The sequence below is a fragment of the Myotis yumanensis genome, unplaced genomic scaffold, assembly GCF_028538775.1.
Source record: "Myotis yumanensis isolate MYYU_CA2020_CCGP unplaced genomic scaffold, mMyoYum1.0.hap1 SCAF_4, whole genome shotgun sequence".
Taxonomy (NCBI): domain Eukaryota; kingdom Metazoa; phylum Chordata; class Mammalia; order Chiroptera; family Vespertilionidae; genus Myotis; species Myotis yumanensis.
In genome coordinates, this window is record NW_027223755.1 from 48,556,166 (window position 1) to 48,583,537 (window position 27,372).

Below are 27,372 nucleotides of genomic sequence, written 5' to 3' on the forward strand. Positions count from 1 at the left end.
TTGATCGATAAGTCATGTAACATTAGTATGATACAAAGCAAGTTTGATATGACAATGGCAAACACATAATCATAATATTGTTTATTTTACTTAAATGTTATATTTAACATATTTACATGAAAGACCAAGATGTAGGCAAAAGCTTCAGTAATTTGACTCCATTGAGTGCTTTCAGTAAACAATAGGTTTCCCCAGCAAACATCTTATTGCCTTAATTGAACCTCCTTGAGAAAGAAAACCACACACTTTGTAATGTAAATGTTAATTGTAGTAGACAATGGGTCTAGGTAAATAGCACCCCTGGACATGAAGTAAATGAAAGGAATACAGGCACTTAACAATGAAAGGTTGTTTGCACAAACAGTGCTTCAAATGTAAATAAACAAGGGTCTTCTCAACAGTCACCACAGTAATAAAACTTTGGCACGTGTTCCAAAGCCAAATCGAGAATTTACCTTAATAAAGTCTCCCAGAGTTTCTAACTGAAACTATCAATGGTTTTTACAGGCTTCTCCAGTTTGAAGTCTTAAAAGGAGTTGAAGCTACAAAGGCAAGTGGAATGCTTTTGAAGAAATATTGCATAGTTGGGATTGAGGATTGTCAGTAATCTAGGCCACGTGGAAGATAACAGGCCAGTTTGGGCATTTTCTTATTGCAATGTTTGTATTTATGTTTAAATGCCTATACAAATGTTTGCTTGGTGACATGTGGGAAAATTGAGGACATTTCTGAAAATACTACTATAGGGACCTTCAGAGAACCAAAGTTTCTGCTAAGCATAGTCACTTTTAGATTAAATAAAAATGGCTGTTTAGGACGTATCTAGCTGAGACTATACCAGAACAAACTTTTATCATATTGTCAGGTATTAACTTTCTACAGGTTGATGATTTTATAGTTTTCATTCCAATGTATCTACTAGCATAATTCAGCCAGGTTTCTAGATATATTATATAAGAAGTAAACAATCTGATGAAGTGATGATAATGTCTGATATATAGAGAGAGAAAGAGATTTTCAAATATAACTCACCCAAAGCAAAAGCCCAAAGGTGGTCACAAGACCAAAAGTATGGACTGAGAATTTGACATGAAGGGCAGGCAGCAATGGAGCTTTCTTGGGACTGCTTTCTACAAGCTTTCCTTAAATATTGGAAAACCTCAACCAAAGAAGGGAGCCAAACTTAATTGTGGCCAGTTTAAACAGTGGTTATAAAATTAACAGAAACAGACAGTATGTATGCAGCAGCAACAGACCAGTTGGTGCTGCCTTTGGGAGGCTGCAGATGGCTGTGGGTGGGAAATGCCTCTACTTTTTTAAGCGATGGAGATGAGTATGGTGTGCACTTGATGTTTTTTTTTTTATACCCCTCCCCCCCAACAGGGCTGTCTGTCATAGGCTGCAGGGCCCGCTTTACCACTTGCCCCCCGAGCGTGGGAATCGGAGCGTCCTGCCGTTCACATCTCCTGCATCCCGTTTAGCCGAATCAATTAGGCAAGACAGACCCTCAGATTCCCCACCCCCTTTCCATTTTTGTCAGGTCTATATACGTCCTAATTATTTCAGTTTGGGATGCCAGAGCTGTTTCCTGGATAGACCTGATCATCCTTAAACAAAAAGAGAGGAGGCGCACACGTGGGTTGTGGCGTAAATGTCACTTTCATTTCCAATGCTAGGCGCAGAGTAAGACAGAACATTTTTTTAACACTTTGACAAGAGGGGAGGCGATCTCGTCTCCATCATGTCTTTCTGCTTCAGTAGCTTCCTCAAGGAAACCCTCTTGGAACAGAGAAGCATCTGTCCTTGTATTTTGAATAGAAGAATAAAAATCAGCCTTTGCTTTTTTTTTTTTTTTTTTTTTTTTTTGCATTTTCCCTACTAGCTCTATGTCCTCAGTAGACATAAATCATTAACCTTCCAGGTATAAACTTTGCTGAAAGTCCAATTTCATATGATCAGATATAAACCCCAAATACATGTAGTTTCCAAGCATAATCTTAAAATTTTTCAGAGGAGGGGGCCTCAGAAGAGAACAGCCTCAGTCTACATAATATGAAATCGTTTTTTTTTTAACTGGGCACCAGTCACCTCTACAGCAGCTTTCTAAGAAAGGAAAAATAACTCATATTTAAACTTTTGCCTTGAAGTAGGACAAACTGTACATGCCTCTTACCTCATTAGCACTATACAATTCCTCTTATTAACAACCCCTCTCAAAGTACCTGGCACCTTCATATTTTGGCATGTGTGTGCCCCTTAATTTCCTCTAATCCCACCTTTACTCATAAGGAAAACAAAAACGAAAACAAAGTTAGATTCAATAAATATTCCTGACCTTTCTGGTTTTTACTGTCTCTTGGTTGTAGTCTTTCATTCTCACACGCTCCCCGGCGATCTTGAAGGAGTTTTTACTTTCGGTTATCTAGCTTTATGAAGACCAATACACTCATACAGCTAGATAACCAAAGATAACAACTCGCTTCCCTCACACGCCTCTGTCTTCCTCTGGCCAGACTCCACAGCCCGGTCTTTCTGGCAGCACCGAAGAGTAGTAGTCCTCCAGGACACTCGCCGCGCTCAGATTCCTCCTTGCATGTAAATATGACCTGGTTTCTGTTTGTGTGTGCGCGGCTAAAACATCCAAACGAGGTCTGTTGCTTTGAAAGTTTATTCCGAACTTTTTTTTCCCCCTTTCAGCAAGTAATCTCCGGCAGCGTCAGCCAACAATTCATCTATTAATATCAGAAAATAAAACCAGCTATTAAGGTGCAGCAAGCGGTTACGAGTGAGCAGCAGCATCCGTCCCTTCGGAGGCCTCTATTTGCATTGTAAATTGCTTCATTCTCACGCAAGACTCCTTAGCCTCCCTCTACAGAGACGTAGGAAGCCAACAGCAATTTCCAGCGCAGGTTAAGGAGGAAGGAGAAAAAAAACACACAAAAAAAATAAAAAAAAAAACACATCCCATTCTATAGAAGTGACAGCTGATTCAAAGATCTGCTCCTGATCCTTTTGGGGTAAGCACCATGAGCTTTTTACCAAGCGGTGGCAGCTTGATTGCAATATCTTGTGTGTGTGTGTTTTAGGGGGAAGATCCTCGATTTCACAGGGCTTCTAGGCTGGGAAAGAGAAGATGCCGTCTTGCTGGCGTGCTGCTGCCCCCGGTCTGAAAGAAGGAGAAAAGGGCCATCATTGGAAGGGCTATCACTGCCAAAATGTGGACCAGCCCGGCAAGGTCAAAGGTTCGAGACCGCTGGAGACCAAGGTAATGATGATGTCATGAGAAATCTCAAGTACATGGTTATTGATATGCATCAGTGATCAGCCGACTGCCCCAGGCCTGCTGCCCGAGCAGCGGCAGAGGCAGCAGCAGCAGCGGCAGCATTGCAACAAGCCCTATTTTCTCAAGCAACATCTCTTCCGTTAGCACTACCGCCTGCTCCTGGAAAAGCAACCCGCGGCCTTTTACCTCCTCCGTGCTAGTGTAGATCGCTCTAATATCCAAAGACTGGAAGAAATCTCTCTCTGAGGACAGATAAAAGCATTTCAGATCTGGGGAACGTCTTTGCCTGAATTTCTCTTATGGCAGATTGCATGGGCAGACAGATGGAAGGCACTTTGCTATTGCTTAAAGCAGGGCCTTGCTTTCTGGGGCTGGGAATCAGCTCTGTATTAGGCAGTGAGTCTATGTGTGACTGTATTGACAGTTTGCTCTGGTGGTGTGTTTTTAATGGCTTTCACAGCTCAGGCATGTTTTGTATTTATGTACCATGGCGATAGGGTAGCATTTGTTCTGTAAGTTCAAAATGAATGCTCTAAGCAAGCCAACTTCATCCCAATTTTTATAAAATAACTCTCTATAGGGTGTGTGCCTTAGAATGAAGAACAGGTAAACACTGCAGCAATAGTTTCTAATGTAGTACACAACTCTACTGCAATAAATGTTGAGCCTTTGTCTATAGTTTCAAACATCAACTTTTATACAGAAGGTCAAAATATACTAAGCTCCCTTATGAAATTATGAAAAAAGAAATGTTACTTCAGTGAAGAAGACATAAAATACCTGCATGTTAAGAGCAGAACCCTTTCCTCTTCCCCACCCCCACCCTTTTTCTATCTCGAGGGGAATATTTTATTAATTAATTAGCCTCATACATTTTCTTAGGACTTTTCAAAGTGTAAATATGATCACTTAAGAGAGCTCTCTTCTTTTCTCTTCTTCATAATGAGTAATCTATGTCTAATGCATCTATAATATGTACAGTTCTAACAGTCAGATGCCCCTCAACAGAATATCTAAGGTGCAGTCCATATAAGATGTATATTCACAATGGGTAAGTTTGATGGACTGTTTCTCAAAATGACGAGTTATGTTTGGTGGTATTACTATTCTTTAAAATATATGCTACAATCGTATGTCATAAATCTCCATATTCATTTCACACATCACTAGTTTATCGCAATACTCTCATTTCTATAGGTTAACTATTTTCCCCAATCACTAAAATACTTTCAGAATTAAAATACACTTTTTCATTGATTCAGTAATTTATTCATTTAAGACATGAGTGGAATATGCTTACCAAATTACATACAGAGCATACATATGTAAATTCTATAGAAATGACTGACAAGTAAAGAAAATCAGAATTGCTAAGAAAAGCCCCCAATCAAGGGTACAAACAACAACATTCTATCAATTAAAGATATGATTTAGTAACACAAATGCCAATTTTTCCCTAATTTTTGTATTAATTTACTTTTTGGTGAGCATTCTTGTCCTGATTATTGAAAAAATACTACACTGTGAAAATCACTTATCTATTTTTCTTATCAAATTCTGGTCCAGGAAGTACAATAAGAAATGGCTGCATTGTGATATATATATATATATATATATATGTATATAACTACAAACTAATTCAGAGAAATATACTCCTATAGAGTTACTGTTTCTTCTTGAACTAAGAGGTCACAACATAAACTACTGGATAAAAATTGAACATATCACTGAGGTATGTGTTCATGTCACTTCTGACATTATGTAAAATCCTAATGAGCTTTGCTGCCTTGGAAGATTGAAATTATTTTGGCCTTGCTTTCCAAGACCTAGAAACAGAATCATTAGTGAATTGGCATGTACTACACAGAATAAGCATACGATTAGATGAATTCAATTCCTTAAGTAAAAACCCCAGGAAATGCCAGTTATTTTTAGAATATCTTTTTGCTCTATATATGTCTGGGAAGGATGTTGGTGAAAATAAAGAGATCTGATGCATAAATGCATGTATGTCTGTGTATATCACCCCCATATTTGTGTGAATTTGCAAATTAATGTTGCTATATTTCCACATTTAACAATTAAATGCATTTTAGAACCCAATTAACTATCATGAAAACCAAGACACTAAACATTTGAGATGCTTCTACAATTAGAAGCTACAAAAGATACTGTCTTAAAATAGCATCTTTTAAGGCAATACCACATAGTAATATCAACTGACTCCAGGACTGGCCTCCATGCCTCATACATGTAACATAGATTCATTATGAGAGCCCGAAAAGTGAAAATAGTCAACATAATGATTATGGCCAGTCTGTTCATTAACCAAACAGCCAATTAAATATTTTAGCTCAACCATCATCTTTCAAAGTATGAAAACATAAAAGATATATAGCAAGATTTAACACTGAGTACCTTATCATTTTGATAATTGCCAAGGTTTGTATCATAGTTTATCATACACATTTCAAGGACATGTTGAAATGTATATGAGACAAGTTGAAGCAACTGTGCTCTAAAGATTCCTAGCAATGTCTACCATACATTGTTAGGAGCAGTTATTAACACTTACATGTTCTTATTCCAGATATTTTTGCTTTTGCAAAAGCTATTTAGCGGAGCTACAGAATACCCATTTTGAAATCTGCATATTGAAGAATATACTGAATTCAAATGGCTTGCATGCTCCTTCTCTAATAAATTCCCATTAATGGCCAGTAGATTAGGACGTGATTGTCATGCTTGTTTTCTAATCTTTTTACAGGTCTCCAGATGGCTGAAACATGAATGGAAACATCCTGGTTTTCTTTGGAATAAACAATCTCTGCTTAAGTTAAAAGCGAAAATTTATGATTTTCCACATATTTGGATCAGAATTATGCTATTCCGTAAATTAAAATTCATCAGGTTTGCCACTAATATTTAGAACACCTCTATGAATCCTATTCAGATTACTGCAGAATATATAAAGAATTGGCCTATCACCAAAATCCTTTTTAATATTGAGTTTGTATGATTCTCATGCATATAAAACACAGTCTACTAATATAGTCAAGACTACCATTTTCTACATAAAAGCCATTTAATTTACAGTGATTTGTATAGTTCAGGCAAGGTACTTGACTGGCTTGCTTTCTAATAAAAGTATCCTATTATTTCTTCTGTGTCCCAAATTCCTTTTTTATAGGAAGTTACAGGTTATATTTACATTATCTTTGATATGTAATATACAAAGGCTACCTGGGGGGGGGGGGGACAATTGCATATATGGAAACTTGGATTTTTCTGGAATTGTATCTATTGCATGAACTGGGAGATAGGCAATACACTGCAGGCTTGCTACCCAGTAAATAATATTTTATACATCACTTTAATTTTGTCAAATGTAAATTTTAAAATTACCTTTGGTTGGTGGGATGTCTATTCATTTTATACTTCTTTGTACAGTCATCTGAAAAACAGTCAAGAAAACAAATTATCATAGTTTTAATATACACATAAGCATGTCTAAATTTGGCTTCATTTAAAGTACTGCAATTACAATGATTCCTTAAAATGACAAGAGATTCCAGAAAACCCCAATACAATGTATGCTGGGCTTCAGCACCTACAGAGTTAAATATGTTAATTTGCATTTAAATGGAGACATGCATGATAATGGGAATGCAAAATATGCAGAATCTGGAGGTGTTTGGAAATTAATTTTTTTCTTCTTTTATTTTATTTTTAGCTTGGAGGGAAGAGGGACTCTCAAAAAATACTAGGGATTTGAACACTGTGATCTGCCATACAAAAGAGGAGGGAGAGTTCTTCCATGCAAGAATATTAAGACTGGAACAAAGTCGTATTTTCTAAATGTTTAAGGAACTAAATTTCCAAACCTTTCAAACAATGGGAATCCCTGGATAAATATCCAATCCATTAGAAAGATGCAAATAGTTTACTGTAAGGCAACAGCACGGTGAGATGTGCATTCATATCTATGGCTCCTGATTGGCTATTTCCTCCACTAAATCAATGAATAATGTAAAACCTGATTGCTGTAAAGTGGTGGATTTTCTTATTCCCTTCCCCCATCCCCCATGACTCAATATATTCAAGAAGTCTTACACTCCTGAAAATAGCTTGCTTTTCTTTTATGATTTTTAAATGCTTATTGTTATTTTGGAGTGGCGGGGTGGGGCTATTGGTTTTGCAAAATGAAAGTACTGCACTGGTTCAATAATCCTGACTATGGGAGCTTGTTTCCCGAGACAGCGCCCTAATTACTGGTACCCAGGTGGAGAAGGAGGGTGGCGGGCAGCGGTGGGCATGAGGAGAGGGAGGAAACTAGAGCCGACCCCACTGTTGTGGGCCCAAGCCGGCCACTGGTCCCACAGAGCCCCCAGCAGTGGCCGTGACTTGACAGGCCTCCGGTCTAACTTCGGATCAATCTCCCTGCTGCCCTGACCCCTCGAGACAGTCCTCCATGCAAGCACTGCGGACACCTTTGCAAGAGAAAACGCCACAGTCTCCAAAGCGAACGCATCGCCTGGGTTCCCACTGCCCCGGGTTCCTTCAGATCAATCCAGGCCCCGGAAGGAAGGTCTTGCCTCCCTCCGCGGAGTCTGGATTCCACGCAAACCGCAAAAACCAGGTTCCGCTGGCATTCCAAGCTCCAGTCACACCGTCATGGTTGCATCTTGATGACTCTTAACTTGGGATGACCCTGTAAAGCGGCCTCTTGCCTCCCAGAACCCAAAATGCAAAGAAGGAAGTAGAAATCCACCAGGTCTAGTTCGCTACTGTGTATAAGTTTCCACCAAAATCCAATCAAACCCTCTCCTCGTTGCCAGGTAATTGCAACTTTGAGGGGGTTAAAATAATTATTCAAAGTGCGGATCCTGCTGAATCCAGGAACGCAAAATATAACCGTATTTGGCTCTAGGTTTAAGAGGGAAAAGTCGCACCTCCACCAACACAAAATTACATACAAAATTCCCTTTTCCAGCACGAAATGTTCCTGGTTTCTCTCTGCAAAAGGCCGTCAGGCTGCTGGATAATTAACAGTCCTGACTTAGACAACTCATGAAATCAACAGGTTTAGTATCTGAGACACACAATCATTAGCCGAAGCAAACCAGGGCGCGACCCGGAGCAGGATTCTGCGGGCAACGGCTCGCGGAGAGGAGACCGGGCGCGGGGCCGCGGCGGGCAGCGATGGGCCCGCGCCGCCGGCTGAGCGGCCGCCTGCGGGCCGCCGGGATACTCACTTGCTCTCCCCGCGCTGGGCACTGCTGCCCCCCAGTCCCGCTGGGCAGGAACCGAAGCGCGGGCCAGAAGACAAGATCCAGTCACAGAGCGGCCGCAGTACACAAACAGGCTCTTTTCCGCATCTCAAAAGAAAAAGAAAAAGAAAAAAAATTCAGGTCACCCCTCTCCTTAGCACGTTTAAAACTGCCGCTCAATTCCACATGGTGATTCTTGCTTGATTGGGTCTAAAATAGTTTAAACGGACCTTCCCTTCTGCGGGGGGTGGTGTGGGGGGGTGGAGAGAAGGGCGCAAAAGACGAAGGAAGAAAAAAAGCCAACTCCCCCCCCCCCCCCCCCCCCCCCCAGCGCCAGGCACTTGCTCCCTGAGCCTCGGAGTGGAGAGTGAAGTGGTGTGTGCGAGGCTCGGCAAGTTTTTGGGGGGGCCGTCCAAGGTCTAGTCCAGCCCCCTCTGCCGAGGAGGACGTGCTCTGAAACTCAACCGATTTCCCCACTGCTTTTGTTACTGATGAACTGAAGCCCTATTGTTCATCCATTGCCACGGTCTTTTTCAGTCCCCACACTACGTCCTGCGTTGCCAGAGATAATGAATTTGCACCCAAACCTCTCACAGTCCCCTCCTGACAGACGGAACAAATTAGAACTGTCTCGTCTGAAGGAGGGCAATGGCTACATTTTCCTATTGTAGAACGCAAAGCACGCATTTCTTTGGAAACTTCTTTCGCCTTTTCTACCTTTTATTTTCTTCTCCCTCTTTCTTTTTTCCTCCAGTTTTTCTCTCTTGATTCCTTTAGTCTCTGTTTCTCTCTCTCTCTCTCTCTCTCTCTCTCTCTCTCTCTCTCTCTGTCTCTCTCTCTCCCTCTCTCAATAGCCCTGTCTTGTTTTTCCAATGCACCATTTTGTGAAACTTGTGGATCTTTTCTACCTTCCTTCCTTCCTTCCTTCTTTCCTCTGTTTATTTTTAAAGGTCTCCTTTTGGTATTTTATTTACAAACTTGGAAAATGACCTTTTGACTTGCAGACTTTTTTTTTTTTTAAGAAAGGTCTTTTGGTTCAAGTTCCCCTTACTCACGCCTCCCCCTCTTTTTGTTGTGGTCATTAAATGTGTTTTGCTAATGGAAAGCAATACATTATAAGGATTTTTACTCTTTAAACTCCGGAGCTATTCAAAAGGTACCAGGGACGCGCCATGGGGGATTATCTATTTGAGAGGTTAGAAAAAGCGTGTGTGTGTGTGTGTGTGTGTGTGTGTGTGTGTGTGTGTGTGTGTGTGTTGCAGGGACAGAGGCAGGGAGCTGCGGGAGGGTGTGAGTGGGGTGTGCAGTGGGAGAAGGGTGAGGATCTTGCGGGGAAGGTGGGCTTCCTGGAACACGGTCGGGAGGACTGTGCGGCGTGTTAGCGCGAGAAGGAGGGTGCAGGAACCCGTCTTGCCGCGGGCGGCTCGCACCCCGGGGCCTGTCTGAGCGCCGGGCCAGCCGCGGCCAGGGCACGGGGGTCTGCGCGCGCGGGAGCCTGCGCGCGTGCGACCGCAGGCGGAAGGGGGGCTGCAAAAATTCAGGCAAGTGGCCCGTATGTAAATGATGCCTATGGCGGAGGGGGGGGGGAGGGGGCTGGGCTGCAGTAATAGGAGTCGCGGGCTCGCAGCCCCACTGGCGGCCCCCAGCTTTCCCGCCAAGTGCAGCCGGAGGACACAGAGCCGGGCGCGTCCTTGGCGGGAGGGCCCCCGCCCGCCGCCCGCCGCGCGCACCGCCTCCCACCCGCGCACACGCACTCGCTCCCCTCGCCGGCGTGGGGCTCAGTGGCCACGAGCGTGGCAGGAAAACAAAGCTCTGGCTGCGAGGCGGAACCAAGACACGGCAGCCTTGGCGGCCAAGGGCAGGACTGAGAGGAACCGAGACCGCGGCCTCCGCGCCCCTTCCTTGCCAGCCGTGGCCTTGCCCTCCATCCCCGGCTCGGCCCGGCCCCGGCCCAGAGGAGGCCGAGGAGCCCGTCTTCGCGGCCTGGGAGAGGGTGGGGAGCAGAGGCGGAAGCAGATGTGCCCGGGGACTGGCCCGCAGCCCCTGCCTCGCGCGCGGACACGCACTCGCTGGCGAGCTGGGCCGAGGCGGGGAGCGGGGGTTGGGGGGGAAGGGGGGGTCTGAAGGCCTCCCCGCCGCGTAACCCGAGCCGCTACCTCCTCGCCGAGGCTGCAGAGCGCCCGGCGGAACACACACCGGGCTAAACCCGGCGCCCGGTGCCCGGCGCCCGGGGCTGCGGCCACGGGAGGGCTCGCACCTCCAGACCCGGCCCCAGACAATGTCACCGGGAGGGCCTAGCGGCTCAGGAGCCTCCTCTGACCGCCACCGCCCCTTCCAAACGGGGGAACCGATCGCCAGCCACGGAGCTCTGTCCGGCCTGCGTGTCCTGCAGATAAGTCCCCGAGGCGGCCGTGCAGAGGCACCGATCTCTCCCATCTGCTGGCAGCGCCGCACACACAGACACACACACACACACACACTCACACTCACACTCACACACACTCACACACACACAGACGCACACACGACATTCCCACCACATTAAAACGCACGCCGATGGCACGGCTGTAAATGAGGCCAACGCGCTTCATGATTGAACAGGTAAACAGGTACCAGAACGAGAAGCCCCCCCGCCAGTCGCCTGGGCGATTTACCTCTCCCTACTGGACACACGTGTAGCTTATCGTGTTTTAGGAATGATTTGCTGTTGGCTGAGGTTTCCCCCTCCTCTTCTTGTGAAAAAAAGCAAAAAATAAAAAAAAATCCTGTTCCATCCTCAGTCTTCTTTCTGATAAGCTACCCGAGCATTGGCCTAAAACATGTTGGGTTCGATTTGGTGTATCTGTTGCCTTTGGTTTGTTGTTTGGGGGCATGTTGTTTTTCGGAGGGAAGCAAAAGGACGTGTATTTGGCGGGGCTGGAGGTGCAGGACGAGAGCCCGCGTGTGCGGCCGGAGGGCTGGCGAGGCTGGAGGCCGGAGGTGGAGGAAGAAGGCGGAGGCTCGTCCTCCCCCGGGGTTGGCACGGACCCCTCGGTCCCCTCGGGCCTGGGCTCGGCTAGCGCCGCTGCCAACGCCCGCACGAGCGGGTTCCATCGGCTGCCGCTCCGTGTTTTCCCCCCATCCCGGCTTCACGTTCAAGGTTTAGCTGCGAGGTCACGTCCATTGACGTCAGCTCCCCGTCTCCCTCTACGTCCGGCTACATTTACATACATCAAGGAAATTAGGGCATTAAAAAAATATGCAAATCCTGCGCGAAGAGGAGCCGGTGCATTCCTGGCGCGATCGCCTTTTATTGAAGCTTTTAATTAAAGGGGCCAGTTGGCGAGCCCATGAAACAACCGCCAAAACCCCCAAAAGAGAAAAATAAATGCTGTAGCCTTCGGGAACGGTTGTTTCGGTTCCTGTTCTGTGGGCGGCTGAGGACCGCCGGCTGCCCGGCTCGGAGAAGAACAGGTTAGAGGAGGCAGCTCCAGCCCATGCATAATCAGGGCTCCGCGGCGCCTCCATTCTTCCCTCCTCCTCCTCCTCCTCCTCCTCCTCCTCCTCCTCCTCCTCCTCCTTTCCTCCTCCTCCACCTCTATTCCTCCACCTCCTCCTCTTGCTCCTGTTGGTTCCAGCGTATATTATTTTTAATACTGATGCATATGTAAAGATATATTTGCATTTTTTAATTCGGGGGGGGGGGGGGGAGTTCAGATTGTATCGTTTTATTGATTCTACCCCCTCCTGTTTTGCTATCTTATTATGTCTATCTATTTCTCTTGTTCCTTTCCATCTATTTTTTGGCGAGTGTATGCTGCTGTCTCTTGCTAGATAAATATGCACAGTTGCCTCCCTGCTTCTGTTTATTTAAGGCTCCAAATATGCACATCTGTCATGTATGTAATGCCAGCTGTACAACCTCCTGGTTTGGTCACAAAAGAAAAGACACTTTTTTTTTTCCTTTCCTGACCTACCTCCTTGATGGACTGTAATGTAATGTCCATTGCTCAGGGCTCAAAGTTTGATTGTCTAATTAACTTCATATTAACCATAACACAGTTTGGGCCAGTGCATTTGAAATAATGTATGTATAAAGGGAAGTGGCTCCCAAGATTTCTAAAGAATTTTTGTGCTGATTTACTGAAAAGTGCTGCCTTCACTACTGCCCTATTGCTTTCTAGCATTTCTTATTGCAAAACAAAAAAATCTACTTTAAAATGTGTAGACATGGCAATGGACAGCCTTTTGCAAGGAAGACATTTTCAACCATGTTGTATGTTGTACCTTATCTGCTGCATTCAAAATTTACTGAGTTTCATTTTATCTTAGTATGTCTGGGAACAAGGCTCATTACCTTGATTGCAAAGTGTCCTTAATTCCTGACTGTGAAATGAAAACAAATAAACAAAACAGTTGGCTATCTTAAGCCAATTGATCTGCCCTAAAATATACAGGCCTTCAGTTAGATTTCAAGCAATGGTAATCTTGTTTATAGAGTAGGATTTCCTTCCTGGTGATATGTCAGTTCAGCACAATGGCTTTTGAAAAATATATATGTGCAAATCCACTTTTAAAATTCCCCCCAACCTATTATTTTTAAAAAGACTGAATCCACAAAGAACAGCAAATACACACTCATGCAGCTTATTCAATTAAACAAATCCACGTACATGCACAGGTAATTGGTTTTCTTATGAATGACTTACCTGCACAGACACTCAGGACAAGAGTCAGCCCTCCCCAATGGCTTTCATGTATAAATATTCACACGTATTTCCCCATTTTAAACCTACAGCTGTATACCACCTTTCATGCTGGACTATCCAGCATCCATTTTTAACATCCTTAATTCTCACGGTATTTGCAGCCTTACCTCTGGCTGTAGTTTTTCCAAGCTTACACCAAAGTGCTCATATGATATGTCACCCAATAAGAAGTGGTCAGATGGCTGCACGTAAAACATTAAAAAACGGAGACATACTCATCCTTGAGGTTTGCCCCTACCTTGCCATTTATAGCAAGATGATCTTTTCTAAAAGAACAGTTTCAGCACATCTGATGAATAGTTGCAGATCCCACAACTGGTTGCAGAACTGCCCGTTTCTGGGGGTCACCTGCCCGAGTGAAACAATTCGGCAGGTTAAATGTCTCTTCGACTTTGGCCGCAGTTCAATCGTGCGTGTGGGTCTGTTCCTGCCTGGATGCTGGCACATACCTGCCTGCCTTTATGCGGGGATTGGGACAAACACACCGGCCACTTTGCAGGGCACAGAGTGGCGGCGCACGGATTTCGATGGTAGTAGCAAGCGATGTGTGCATGTACGGATGTCTGTGCATGCATGTGTGTGCAGACGCGTGTGTGCGTGTGTGCGTGTGTGTGTGTGTGTGTGTGTGTGCACACGCGCTCTGTGACAAGGGACACAGAGAGTACCACATATCTGATCTCTGTAATCTCTTTTTCTGTTTCTAATCTCCCTTTTTGGCGCATGGTAGTAACCTGAAGCGTCTGAACCATCACCGTCATCGCCGGCGCGCGCGTGGCTTACCCCGGGGGCTGGTGGCTCTGTGGCTCGCGGGTTCAGAGGATGCTGTGCTGGAGGGTGGGTAGCGCCGCTGCCGCTGCCGCCGCGGGTCCGGGTGCTCTGTCCCAGCCCGGCAGCGGAGCGCGCGGTGCGGAGCCCCCTCCCACCCCGCCCTCGCCCCCATCCTCCCCTCCCGCCCCTCGGCACCTCCCCTCCCACCCCCACCCCACCCCCGCCCCGCATTACCACTAGGAGGCCGAGTCCCTGCGAATCACAGCAGTAGCAGCGGCATTTGAATAAGCCCCGCAAACCTCGCGCAGACCCCAACTCCTTCGCTAGCAGCGCGCCCCGCACCGAGGGCCACCGCTCCCGCCGGTCACCTGGCAGCGGCTGCTACCTCCCCAAAGTGCCCTGGGCGCTCCGGAGAGAGGGTGGTGGGGCTCCCACTTGCTACTTTTATATTAACTTGATTGATAGGATCAGACAATAAATGGGTGGGGGCAGAGAGATACATACACACAGAAGGGGGGGGAGACGGCGGGGGGGGGGGTGGGGGGGAGAAGAGGAGACCGGAGAGGAAAGAAGAGAGGCGCTGCTGGGGGGCGGGGTGGGGGGGGAAGTGGACAGAGAAGGGGAGAGGAAAGGAAGACAGAGGCTGAGGAATGTGAAGAAAGAGGGAGAAAGGAGCCCAGAGGATTGTGTGAAAGAGAATAAAATAGGGAAACGATGGGAGGGGGAGAGATATCCAAATATATGAATTTGGACTTTCCAAGCTAAAAATACCACTTCACTGAACTTCACAACCTCCAATTAGGCACGTGTTTTCTCCCCCCACCCACGTCAACGAATGATTAATTTGCTGTCTCAATCAGAAATAATTACTGACAATTGTATAGCAGATATAGGATTTAACGGAAAGGAGCCAATTTCATGAAACATAGCAAAAGGCATGACATTTAAGGATGATGTTGGCCCCCTCACGTTAAAAATTTAAGGCTCGCCTTGAAGACCCAGGCACCCGCCCGGCCTTGCCCTCCGACAGCGCGAGAGCCAGGCCCAGAGTCAGGAAGAAGTGATCCGAAGTGTTTTGGACTTTAAGAATTTTTCTTCCTTCCTCTTTGATAATTGATTGTTACATTTTCTTCACGAATTGGTTGTGTTTACAAAAAAAATTACAGATAAAAGCATGGGTCTTAAGAATTTACAGCAAAATGTCCCCACATTTTAACTGAAAATATAAATTTACACGTTAGTTTGAATGCATAGCCAGTTGCATTTTGCATGCTAACTCTGTCAGTAACTCGAGGTTCTGAATTTAAGGTTTTCAATGTGGCCCCCCACCCCCACCCCATCTTCAAATCGCAGCAGTGATTTCCTTGCACAAAACAATCAAAATCATAATACAATCTCCAGTCACCTATGGGATGTACGCGTTGTGAATGTCCCTCTCGGCATTCACCGGCCAAACCTCCTCCTTTGGAGACACACACAAAAAGAGCGCTTCTGATGAATAATCTCTCCCGCGGCACCGCGAGCGAGGGCCCGGAGCCGCGGGTCCAGGGAAGGGCGCAGGAGTCTCCGCGCAAAGTCAGAGACCTGCGACCTGCCAGGTTCCGAAGGGGAATCATACTTGGCAGCAGTGCTTGGGGGAAGACAACCACATCCAAATACTGGCTCCTTCTGGGCTGGGGGAGGGGGGCCGTCGCCCTTACGGCATTTTTGCAGAATAGGGTACAAGATGGTACGCAGCTCAGGCTTGTGGCCAGGCCCTGCCCTGGCTTTTCTCTTCCTTTCTTTCTTTCTTTCTTTCTTTCTTTCTTTCTTTCTTTCTTTCTTTCTTTCTTTCTTTCTTTCTTTCTTTCTTTCTTTCTTTCTTTCTTCTTTCTTTCTTTCTTTCTTTCTTTCTTTCTTTCTTCTTTCTCTTTCTTTCTTTCTCTCTCTCTCTCTCTCTCTCTTTCTTCCTTCCTTCCTTCCTTCCTCCCTCCCTCCCTTCCTTTCTTTCTCTCTCTCTCCCTCCCTCTCCCTCTTTCTTTCTTTCTTGTTTTCCCTCACTCCCTTCTCTCCTTCTCTCTCTCTCTCTCTCTCTCTCTCTCTCTCTCTTTCTTTCTTCCTTCCTTCCTTCCTTCCTTCCTTCCTTCCTTCCTCCCTCCCTCCCTCCCTTCCTTTCTTTCTCTCTCTCTCCCTCCCTCTCCCTCTTTCTTTCTTTCTTGTTTTCCCTCACTCCCTTCTCTCCTTCTCTCTCTCTCTCTCTCTCTCTCTCTCTCTCTCTCTCTCTCTCTCGTCTGTCGGCAAGAAATTGAAATTAATCCTTATGTGGCTAGCTCCCACAAAGCTGGGATTTCAACCTCTTATTTATAATTTAAGGACAGTGTGGAGTCCGGGGGAAACCCCCCGACTTGGGCTTTCACTAGGAGGCTCCCAGGCCGGGTCGCTGACCACAGCACCTGAAGAGCAGAGCAAGGAGAGAGGGTTGGTGGCTTCCAACTGCTTCCGTCGGGGCTCCGTGTTTGGCCCCAACAGACGCCTCTCTGCTTTCTCTCCCCGAGGCCGGCCAGTGTCGCTGCGGTCCTGGCCAGGTGAGCAAGGGACAGCCCGGGGCGGCGGCCCTCTCGGGAGCTCGGGTGCGTCTGTGAGCCCGCCGGGCGAGACCGAGAGGCACCGGGGGCCAGCGCGGGGCTCCCGGCTCCGGCCAGCAGGGGAACAGCGACACCTACTGGCCGCGCGGGCACCGCGTCGGGGCCGTCGAGGCGGCCTGGGGCTGGGGGCGCCCCGCTGCGTGGATTTGGGAGGCCGCAGGACAGGCACAGCCTCTGCTTCTAGAGACCCTCGGGGGACTGTAGGAGGGGACCGAGGCTCGCGAGGGCACACACGCCCTCCAGCCCGAGGATCTTTCTTCTGGGGACCAGAGGGACCCGCAGACGCGACTGGCCGCCTCCTCCTGGTTCGATGAGAAACCCAGGAGGGCGTTGGAGCCCTGACCTCTTCGGGTTCATGACCCATGCCTCTTCTCCACCACCCCTACTGCCGTTCCGACTAAAGATGATATCTTTACAGATTGGGAGCCGAGGAGAGTTTATTATTCTCCCTTCAGAGGGGAAATATGCGAGCCAAGGACACAGACGCACACGCAGTGGCTGGCCAGGCACGCGGGCCGGCCGAGCCCTCCAGCTCGGAATCCGGTACCCGGAGCGCGCCCTCACCGCCGCCAGGGACTGAGAGTTGGTAGCTTTTCTTTAAGAATGATGACCTTAATTACACCGGAAGTAGAGGCAAATTTTAGGCGGTGGTGAAATGTTTGAAACCTAAGGGTACATATAGATCCCGCTAAATGTCATTGTAAACGCTTCGGTTGGGAAAGACGGAAAGAAGGTGCCAAGGGATGGGGAGCCCGAAGAAAACCTCGCATGGATGAGGATGGGAAGTAACCCATTCGTGTCTTACAGATTTACTTTATCAATATTTTCTTGCCAACAGCCATTTCATAAGAAAAGGAGATGTAGGTGGTCCCAGCGATGGGCGGGGGAGCAGGGACCGCAGCCGTCCCTGGGCTCCCAGGTGCCTCCCTTTCCCGTGTGAGGTTCTGAGGCGCACCTGGGCCTAAGAGACGTGATTGAATGTGATTGGGTGCTAACTTGCTTGAATATTAGAATACATTTCTTTTCCTAGAAAAACTGGAGTATTTGAACTAATTTTGAATCCTTGAGATTTTCCCCATTTAAAATATTACTCATTATAAACCTAGAATTTAAAAAACGAACGTTTCATTGAAAGTTCCAGTTCATCTTGGAAATTATTTTTCTTAGCTTTAGATATTGGTTGGAACAAGAATCTAAAGTGTAGTGAGGAAAAAAGGGGGAGGGGGTCTGGTAAGGGCCACATTTTTGTCTGCATTCTCTACAGTTGCAAAAGTTTTGCTAATTTTGTTTTGTTTACATGAAGGTGGAATCCCTTAGTGCCCCTAACATCGAGTTTTAGATCAAGTCCTTCTCTTTTTTTAGTTAAACAAATCCTTAAAGGGCTCCTGAAGCCTGTTTCTCAACTCAGTTTTGCAAGTATTTTTTTTCTTTTTTTCCTGCATGTCTTTACAAATGTGTTCTGGTAATAGATGAATTCACATCCCAGAGCAGGCCCTTAGCAGTTTGCATGATGTATGAGTAAACCTGTATTACTAATAATGAATAAATAGTGCTATATGCTAATGGCATATCTCTCAATGAATCCTGCACCCTAATGCATATCAAAGTCAACTTTCTCCTTGCTAAACAGAAGTTCTCACAGAAAAATAATTGCACTGGGCACACAGCAAGCAACCATCACCAAACCCACTTCAGAGGTGTCTTTGGGTATTGAAAGCACCTTGAAAAATGCAGGGGTTGAAATGTTTGCCTTTCTTGGAAAGCATGGGGTTTATTTGTGGCTTGAAAATCTTAGCTAGAATGGGTTCTCATTGTTGCTTGATATTCTTTGATTTTATTGAGTCTAAAATTATTGATTTGACATTAAATAAATAGAAAAATATAATTGAAGTGTCAAATTGATGGAATTTCTCTGTATTTCCAAACACTCCCAAAGCATAAGCATATTAAAGCTTAATTACAGGAATGCTTTTTGATTTAGAACAAAAAGTTGGGCCAGTGAAATTGATTCTTATTCCAGGAGGAAAATCCACAGTTGTTGTGAAGTATTTGTGAAGTAAGGGTGGAGACAAGGCTTCTCTATCTATTTAGATCTTCCTTGATTTAGTTCTCTTTTAATTCCTCGTTCAGCAAGAAAATTAAGGAATGAAGACAGGCTAAACTGTCCTTAGACTGTTCCTTTGTTACACCTGCCCTCCCTGTGGGCATGCCTGGGAGGGTGTGTGTTTGTGTAAGTGTGTGTGTCCTCCTTTCCTCCTGGTTGAGGAGCATGAAGGAAGGGTTGCAAGGATGGGAATATTGATCAGAAAGGCACATCACTCCATGTAAAAATGAAATGGATACATTGGAAACCCTGATAAATCCCACCTAGATGTTAATCTGGGCTGGGTATACTTGTGTGTATGGTAGCTGGCAGACTGGTTGCATACATCGCCTGGGAAAAGGGGAAGGGTTCCTACATCTGGAGTGGCCCTCTTTTCAATTGTAGTGAAATGCACAGGGGCTAAAAGAGGTTTGGTTTCAGAGCTCCAAGGACACCTGTGTGCATCTTGTTGGCGATAGGGGTGTGTGTGTGTGTGTGTGTGTGTGTGTGTGTGTGGTGTAGGAGTAGGCGCTTCATCAAAAATTCATTTGAAAAAATAGTGCCCTAAAATTCTGCTATGTCATCAATTGGGGTCAGCGCCAAGGTCACTAACATGTCCCAGGTTCACTCATGGACGTTGGCAACATTATTGCTTTTGATAGTAGGAACATGGCTTCTTTCATGTCTTTGGTTCTTTATGTTACTTCCTAATAGTGGGGTGAGGCTCTAGCCTCCCCCTCCTCCCTTCTTGATTCCCACAAACAAAACCATTCTACCACTTGAGCCATCTGCCGCAGGTGTAATGGATGGCAGGGGGCCGACCTAACCACACTTCAGTCTCTTCTAGGTCGTCACCACTCTGCACCCAACAAATGAGTCCTGTTTCACCACTAGGGTGCCGAGGTGGATGGTGGATGCCGCCCCCGCCCCTGGCAGCGTTCAGCGCTTAGAAACCTGAGCCAGCTGACAACACACGGAACACACAGGCACAGAGAAAAGGCCGAGCCCATTGCGCGCTCCCTCTATCCCCTCCCTCTGTTCTATGTACACATGGAGGACACATACAAAGCGTTTACACATGTAAAAGCCCTCGCGACTCTGAATTCTTGGTTCCTTATGACGGCCTTCCCCACTGCACATAGCCCCTGGTGTGTCTGTGTGTGTGTGTGTGTGTGTGTGTGTGTGTGCGCGCGCGCGCCGCGCGTGTGTTTAAAACGCTTATTGGTAGGTCATCAGCAGCTGATCAGACACAGTAATCCAATAATCTTTTTGAATACATACACATTTTCGTTAAAGGTAAATTTCTTTAAAGGAAAACTGTCCATTTCCTGCGGATTCCCAGTTTAGGTTCTAGGGAACCGCAGAGCTAGGAAGCCCCCGCCTTGCCCAACTTCCCATTTCCAAGGTCTGAGCGGGGCGCAAATGGCCACTTCATGATCGAGCAGGGTCTCATCTGCACGAGGGTGTATGAAATAGAACTGCGGGAACAGGAGCTGGGGGCGATTGGGTAGCTGGAAGCCCCTGTAGTCGCTTGGAACCCTAGCAGGATGCACGGAGCACCCCAGGGCCAGCGCGCGGGGTCCCACCTCCTAGACGCACAGCACCCCCCCCGCCCCCATCCGGCTCTCCGTCCTGAGCCCCCCCCCCCCCCATCATTATTTCAGCCCCAGGTGATGGTGCTCACCGCTGGGGCCTGCGGTCTGGGCGGGGCTGGACCTGCCTGGAATGAGCTCCAGGGTCCCCGGAGGACTTACCTCGAGCGAGGCCCTGGCAAATGGTGGCCCAGCAGCGTCAAGTTTTGTCTCCCAGCCGTTGTGCCAGATTTCCCTCCTGTCTGCCGCTCCTCTCGGCTGGCTCGTCTCTCTCTCTCTCTCTCTCTCTCTCTCTCTCCTCTCTCTCTCTCTCTCTCTCTCGGATTGCTTGTGACTTTTAGAAGCAAAAGCTTGCTTATTCAGAGGAGAGAGGGAGGGGAGAGGAAGAGGGAAGGGAGGTGGGAGGGAGGAAAGAGAGGAGGAGAGAAATAGAAGGGGGATGGAGGAGGAAGGGGAGGTGGGGAATCTGAGGTACTGAAGGCTAGGTAGAGGGGCAGGGGGGAGGGGGAGGAGGGGGAGGAGGAGGAGGAGGAGGAGGAGGAGGAGGGCTGGGAGGGGTAGGGTGGAGTAACCAAAGATGAGCTGGGATGGGTCGACGAGGAATAAATTGCTCCCTACCCAGCGGCAGTGAGACGCCCCCAGCCTCCCCGGGGAGCCTTGCGTCAGATCGCGGCCGGCCGAGGCGGGGCCGTACAAAAGCGCCGCGGGACCCCCCTCAGGAGCGCCTACCCGGCCGCCCCGGAGCCCCCACCCGGAGCTCCGCTCTTCTCCGCCGCACAGGGTGGCAGTCGAGGGGCTCCAGGCTCCACAGAACTTTGATTTCCGTCTGGGGGGCCTGGCCATCCTCGCCCGCACGTTTCCCGCGCACCCTCCCCGCGGCCGCGGACGCCCACCTGGGCGGGGACCTTCCCATCGCCCAGCCCGCTGTGTTCACATTTGGGGCACCCCCTCAGCCTTTCTTGATTTCTTTCTTTCTTTCTTTCTTTCTTTCTTTCTTTCTTTCTTTCTTTCTTTCTTTCTTTCTTTCTTTCTTTCTTTCTTTCTTTCTTTCTTTGATTTCTTTCTTTCTTGATTTCTTTCTTTCTTGATTTCTTTCTTTCTTTCTTTCTTTCTTTCTTTCTTTCTTTCTTTCTTGATTTCTTTCTCTCTTTCTCTTTCTCTCTTTTTCTTTCTTTCTTTCTTTCTTTCTTTCTTTCTTTCTTTCTTTCTTTCTTTCTTTCTTCCTTCCTTCCTTCCTTCCTTCCTTCCTTCCTTCCTTCCTTCCTTTCCCTCCCTCCCTCCCTCCCTTCCTTCCTTCTTCCTTCCTTCCTTAATATAGGAGAGAGAGAGAGAGAGAGAGAGAGAGAGAGAGAGAGAGAGAGAGAGAGAGTGTCGCATGCTCCGGGCTAGAGAAAAAGGCGAAATCCCGAAAAAGTCGCTTCGGTCTCCAGCAGCTTGAAACTGACAAGCAAGTCCGAGCACACCCAATATTTCAGATCAGTTCTTAGTGAGGGTCGAGGCGGGGCTGGGACCAGTTCACCCGAGCTTCTGTACATCAAGGATTGTTTATTATTATTAAATACACAAATAGGCTTAAAGACGAAGAGTCCTTACAGAGTAGGAAGGGGGGCGGCATTACAGCAATGGTCAGGAACCAAACGTGGTTAAAATGGTTTTCTTGGACAAGAGCATCTCTGAAGGATACAGGTGAAGCCGCAGACTGGCACAGAACCGATTCACCCAGTGATGGGGCTTTAAAAACAGGAGCATACTTTCCCACCTAGACGGCCCATTGGTCCTCTGTTGAATGTACTATTAAGCCAGCCCCATGGAATGCTTACGTGGCAGCTTTTAATGTACCGCTGAAAGTGTGCACTCTCGTTTATAGAATTATCTGTGTACACACACACACACACACACACACACTTATAAAGAGAAAAAGTTTGAACACCAGCACTCTAAACTAATAAATATGTATATTTTCAAACAACTTTCCCTTAAATATGGTAATTTTCCTCTGCATTTCCATGCTGAGCTGTAGATTTGACACTATAGTTATACAATAGGCTACCAGGATCAACATAATTCTGTTTACATTTAAGGTGATGGCAGGTCATAAAATGCTGGGGGGGGGGAACCTGGAGGGGTGGGGAGAAGATGGCTTTTATTAACAATTATATCTCCCACAGCAGTTTAATTTAAATAATAGTGATGATGTCACGATGACCATCCTTCTCCCACTCCAGTGAAACCACTAGATGGTTTAGTGAAGAATGCGTCTGTGTATTTAGTTAAGGGATTATTATTGCCATAGAGTTTTAGAACTATTCTGTGGCACATAAAAAATCTCTGAACATTAAGTTAGCACACTGGGCATGATTTAGAACCCGATGACCTGCCGAAACTTGTTCCAGAACAAGGATGATAAAATGTTGCTAGTTTGTACCCACCATAGTTTTGAAGAAAAGTGTAACAAAAGAAGTTGTTCTTTAAAATTGTTCATTTTAGGCAAAAAAAGAAAAAAATACTTTCTTTCAGCAAAAACGAGCTGGTGGGCAATCTATTAAATGAGGGCAACATTTTACTAATCTTTAGCGGAGTTTTAAAAATTCTTCTGGAGAGCGGCGAGAGGAGAGGACATAGGAAGCACACAGAACCCCAGCCCAGCCTGCACTGGGGTGGCTGTGCCAGGAGCGCACACTCTGCTCACATCCATACGCGGTTCTACAGCATGGGTGGGGTTCGAGGCTCCATTTCTGAGGATGAGAGAATCACCCACACATTCCGTGGGTCAGCCACATGCTTAGAAATGGGTGTTTGTATAAGAGCAACGTTCAGGCTATCATACAATGGCATGATGGAGAGAGAACTCATTTTTTTATTATTTAACAATTGCTTAATAATTAATTTCTTTGCTTATTGAATACCATTTTAGAGAATTGCCTCTGTCTTTGAACTTGTTAGCCGGTGTTTGCTTTTAATGAGGCCTTGGAGCTGGGTTCACTGGAGGAGGGGAGGGCTGCACAGGTACAGTGTTAAGGCACAGAACAATTAAGGTAAGAGAAAGGTAGAAGAGGACTAAAGAAACTTTCGGTTGTATTTAAGTAGGGCTTGGCAGTTTGCAAAACTTTTCTTCTTTATATTTTAAACAGCCAACTTTATAAATTAAATTTCTTTTAAATCATCTAAATCTCAGAGATATTATCTTCCTTAGTAGCAAAATGCCCCCAACGGCTTTAGTTAGACACAACTAGACACTGATGCCCTAACGACAACTGCCTGGCCTGCCCCTTTCCCAGGTTTGGGACCCTTGCAGCGGTTCTCAACCTGTGGGTCGTGAACAATGAAAATACATCCTGCATATCAGATATTTACATTACGATTCATAACAGTAGCAAAATTACAGTTATGGAGTAGCAACGAAAATAATTTTATGGTTGGGGGTCACCACAACATGAGGAACTGTATTAAAGGGTCGCGGCATTAGGAAGGTTGAGAACCACTGCATGGGGACTCAAGAAAACCTCTCAAATCTAATCTGATCCAGTGGTGACCATACTGAGGAGTTCGCTTTAAGGTTATTAGTCTTTTAAGCACCACGTGATTAGGCAGGGCTGGTAACTTGAAAGCACAACCAGATTCTGGGCAAAACCATTTTGTCCTTTTGGCATAAAAATGTAACTGTATCTCCAAGTTCCCCCCAGGAACAGACGGCTGCCTGTCAGGGCTGGAGGGCTGGTACCTACCCAGATCACTACAGGACTTCAGCTGGCAGATGAGATCCAGCAAATGGGATTCAGGAAGAAACTCATGGGGTGCGGGTAAGAGTTACTGCATCCGGGTTCTTTTTGTTGAGAGCGCCAGTGACAACCATTAGTGGCTTCTGCACCAAGGAGCGCAAGAATTCACTACAGTTTCGACCATGACGTACTTAATGGAGCTAGTTCAAATTTTAAAAAATTCCCCTGCAGATATTACTCTTCTCCCTGCTTATCATTTACAAGATTTTAAAATATCTAATTTATAGGTAGTCATTACTAGGGTTGTGCTACATTTAACACAAAGGCCCAGGAGCACTTTGGGGTCATGTAATTATCAGAGTAAAGGGTCTTCCAGCTTTTCCTGGCAGCCTTACCTCTGTAGTGGGAGCTCCTCCAGAGAAAGACTTGGTTTTTTTGTTTTTTAGTACTAAGTGTTTTTTATGCTCCCATTCAGGATATAATACATTAAAAAATAGTTCAGAAACAGGGAAAGACATGTTTTTATTTGTGGAGTTGCAACTCAAGTCTTTTTACAAGTGTGAGTTTTCAGTTGCATTTAACAGTCTGAAATAAGGAGTTGGATACCTGCCCAAACCTCCTGTCAATAACCACTTGAACACCCAGCCCCTGATCACTGTCTTCCCAGTTACTGTCATAACTCTTTAAGACTTTGCTTTTAACCTTTGTATGCCATCTAATGAGATCAATTAGTCTTTTGGGGACGGAGATTCAGATTTAGCCTTCGAGTTGGTCACTTAAACATTATTCCCTGTTTTATCATTTAACATTCAGCCCACTCCCCAGAGTTAAGCATTTGGCTCAGTAAGGCTCAAACCTTTCCTCTGGTCTCTAAGGGTTCAAATCAGCCCTTAGCATCAAATGCCAGGAAGGTGCTCATAGGTAAACTGAAAGTTTGGAGAGGGAAATGTCACCATTCCGTTTTCTTTTCTTCGTTTTTTTGTTTGTTTGTTTGTTTGTTTTTGCCTAATAAAATGGAGGCTGACAGTATGTGTAACACCCTTCTACAGCTTGCCAAAATTGGTAAAATGGTTTTCATTCTAATAGGGCAAGAGTCCGGTGGTTTTGCACCTTAGAAAGGGTCCCCGACTAGCTCTCCCTTTGGTTGATTTTTAAGAGATCGGCGCCTCTGATGCAGCTCTCAGGTAAAGCCATAGAGATGAAGGTATTTTCCCTAGAATCCCCTAATTTTGCGCCCTAGCTCACACTTATCCACACTCTCAGGGAACCGGTAGGCTAATAAAGACAAATAGTCATGGGTGGAACCCCATAGTGTCTACCACAGGGACTTTGGTCAGAAAAGAGAGAGAGAGAGAGAGAGAGAGAGAGAGAGGTGTCAACCCCTTACTCCACTTGCGCCTGGACTTTAGGCCACGTGAGCTGCTGCTGGCGACCTCAGGTGAGCGGCTCCAGGAGGGGACGCTGGGGGCTCCCCCCAGGGCCGGGCCTGCCAAAGGCCCCTCTCGGGGACCACTGGGACCTGGGCCGCCTTTCCACTCGGTCTTTTCCGGCCAAAGAAAACACCTGCTGCTGCGGATCAAGTACACCTGACACCAGGTGTAGTCAACAAGAAAGGAAAAGAAAAAAAAAAAGAAAAGAGAGAGAGACCTCACCCTCCTTACTTCTGTTTGGCAAGAGCCGGGGCTGCCAAGTCCATTACATAATGCCGGCCCAAGCTGACACCTGTGCGGGCTGGCGCGGGCTCCGGCGCTGGCGGCGGCCAAGGGGAAGAGGAACGAATGTGGGGCTGGAGGGCGGCGCCTCCGCCTGGGGGTGGGGGACGCTGGGGACTGGGTCTTGGAGAGGGAGCCTCAGGTGGCCTCCCAGTACCTTGGGGATGGGAAACATCAAAGCCCGGGTTTCCAGGTCCCAGAGTCCTCAGGAAACAGGGGACACCCCTCCCTGCTCCAGGCAGGGGTGGGCTTCCTGGGGGGCCCCTCAGCCTCCCTACGGGCCGGGAAGGCACCTGCAGCGGGGCCTCCCGGAACCCTCACTTCCGCCCAGCGCCCGCCACCTGGGTGCTGTCGATGGCGACTCTGGAGGTACCCAGGGCGTGGCCCGAGAGGAGGCCTCTTGCCCTGAAGGCGGACAGCAGCTTCATTAATTGGCCGTCATTAAACAACCAACACAAGAGAAGCTCTGTCCCACAAGGAGGGCGCATCAGGTATCTTTAGCCTGAACTGAGCAGTTTGGGCTAACGGTGGTTAACGCGCAGAATCCCACTCTCCAGAGACCCCAGTGCCCAGCAGTTTGAAAGTCTGCACCAGTGACTGTGGAAAAGGTCAGTACCCACCCCGCTAGGATATCCACAGCCCAACCCCCTACTTCCCGGATAGCGCGAAAGACCTCGGAGCGCACCGCGTAAACTCCGCGGTTAGAACCGTATTCCTGCGTCCAAGATTTCTAGCCAAAAGAATTACGAGCTCCTCGGCATACTGGTCCGCCTACCAGGACATCATGTCAAAGGAACTCGTCATGGCGGTTTACAAATATCATGAACTTGGCCAGTGCTATTGGAGTAAACCCTGACTTCGTTTCTTGCAGTTCTTAGGGATTTAATTAAGGCCCCGAGACATTCCATTGTGGAAAATGGTTTTCAGTTTTTGTTGTTTTTTTTTGTTTGTTTTTTGTTTTTTGTTTTTAAAGTAGTATCTCAAGTTCCGTGTGGATCTTTTAAAAACAAAATAAAACAAAAAAATTCGCGCGCACTCAGCAAAAGGCAGGCCCCCTCCCTGGACATTTGCAGGTTCTCCTTCACTCGCGGGTCACATTCACCAGAGTCCATCTCCTGGCCTCCTTCTCACCCCCCTCCCTTCTCCAGACCCCATCAATCGGCACGAGAAACCGTTGTTTCTATTTCTTTCCTTCACCCATTTCAAAGACATCTGGGCATATATTTTTTTTGGTACTTCGCAGCCTAAATAAATAAATATTCTTTTACTTTCGTGTGCACCTAGGACGGTGTGTACCTCAGCCCTTCTCCCCGTGGCTACCAAGTTGGAGTCATCCGCCCCCAGGACCAGTTTGCTGGAGGGGCCGGAAGGCGCGCCGCCCAGCCTCCCGGAGCTGGAGCGCAGAGCCGGGCCCGCCAACCAGCGCTCGCAGAACCTGATCTTCACCGCAATTTAGCAAGCCCCGCAAACAAAAGTTAAAGCGTGAAGGCACTATACCTTGCCCCGGGTTAACTCAGGCGTCTCTCATTTTGGACATGCTGGAAGTGTTGGGTTTGGGGAGGTTTGCTTGGGC

At 46.9% G+C, this 27,372-nt stretch overlaps 2 long non-coding RNA genes across 4 annotated transcripts; one reads left to right on the forward strand and one right to left on the reverse strand.

The window, feature by feature from the left end:
* On the reverse strand, window positions 1–27,350 carry LOC139008740 (uncharacterized). Of its 3 annotated transcripts, none has more exons than XR_011471197.1 (4): window positions 27,297–27,350; window positions 8,539–8,661; window positions 6,689–6,737; window positions 1–3,166 (listed from the first exon to the last, which is right to left on the reverse strand). It is a non-coding gene; the product is annotated as an uncharacterized lncRNA (long non-coding RNA). The 3 variants fall into 3 exon arrangements; XR_011471195.1 differs by lacking the exon at window positions 27,297–27,350 and adding an exon at window positions 20,531–20,794; XR_011471196.1 differs by lacking the exon at window positions 27,297–27,350 and adding an exon at window positions 8,784–8,852.
* On the forward strand, window positions 2,872–6,358 carry LOC139008741 (uncharacterized). The gene is made up of 3 exons (XR_011471199.1): window positions 2,872–3,017; window positions 3,087–3,265; window positions 6,051–6,358. It is a non-coding gene; the product is annotated as an uncharacterized lncRNA (long non-coding RNA).
* Window positions 27,351–27,372: the final 22 nt, after the last annotated feature.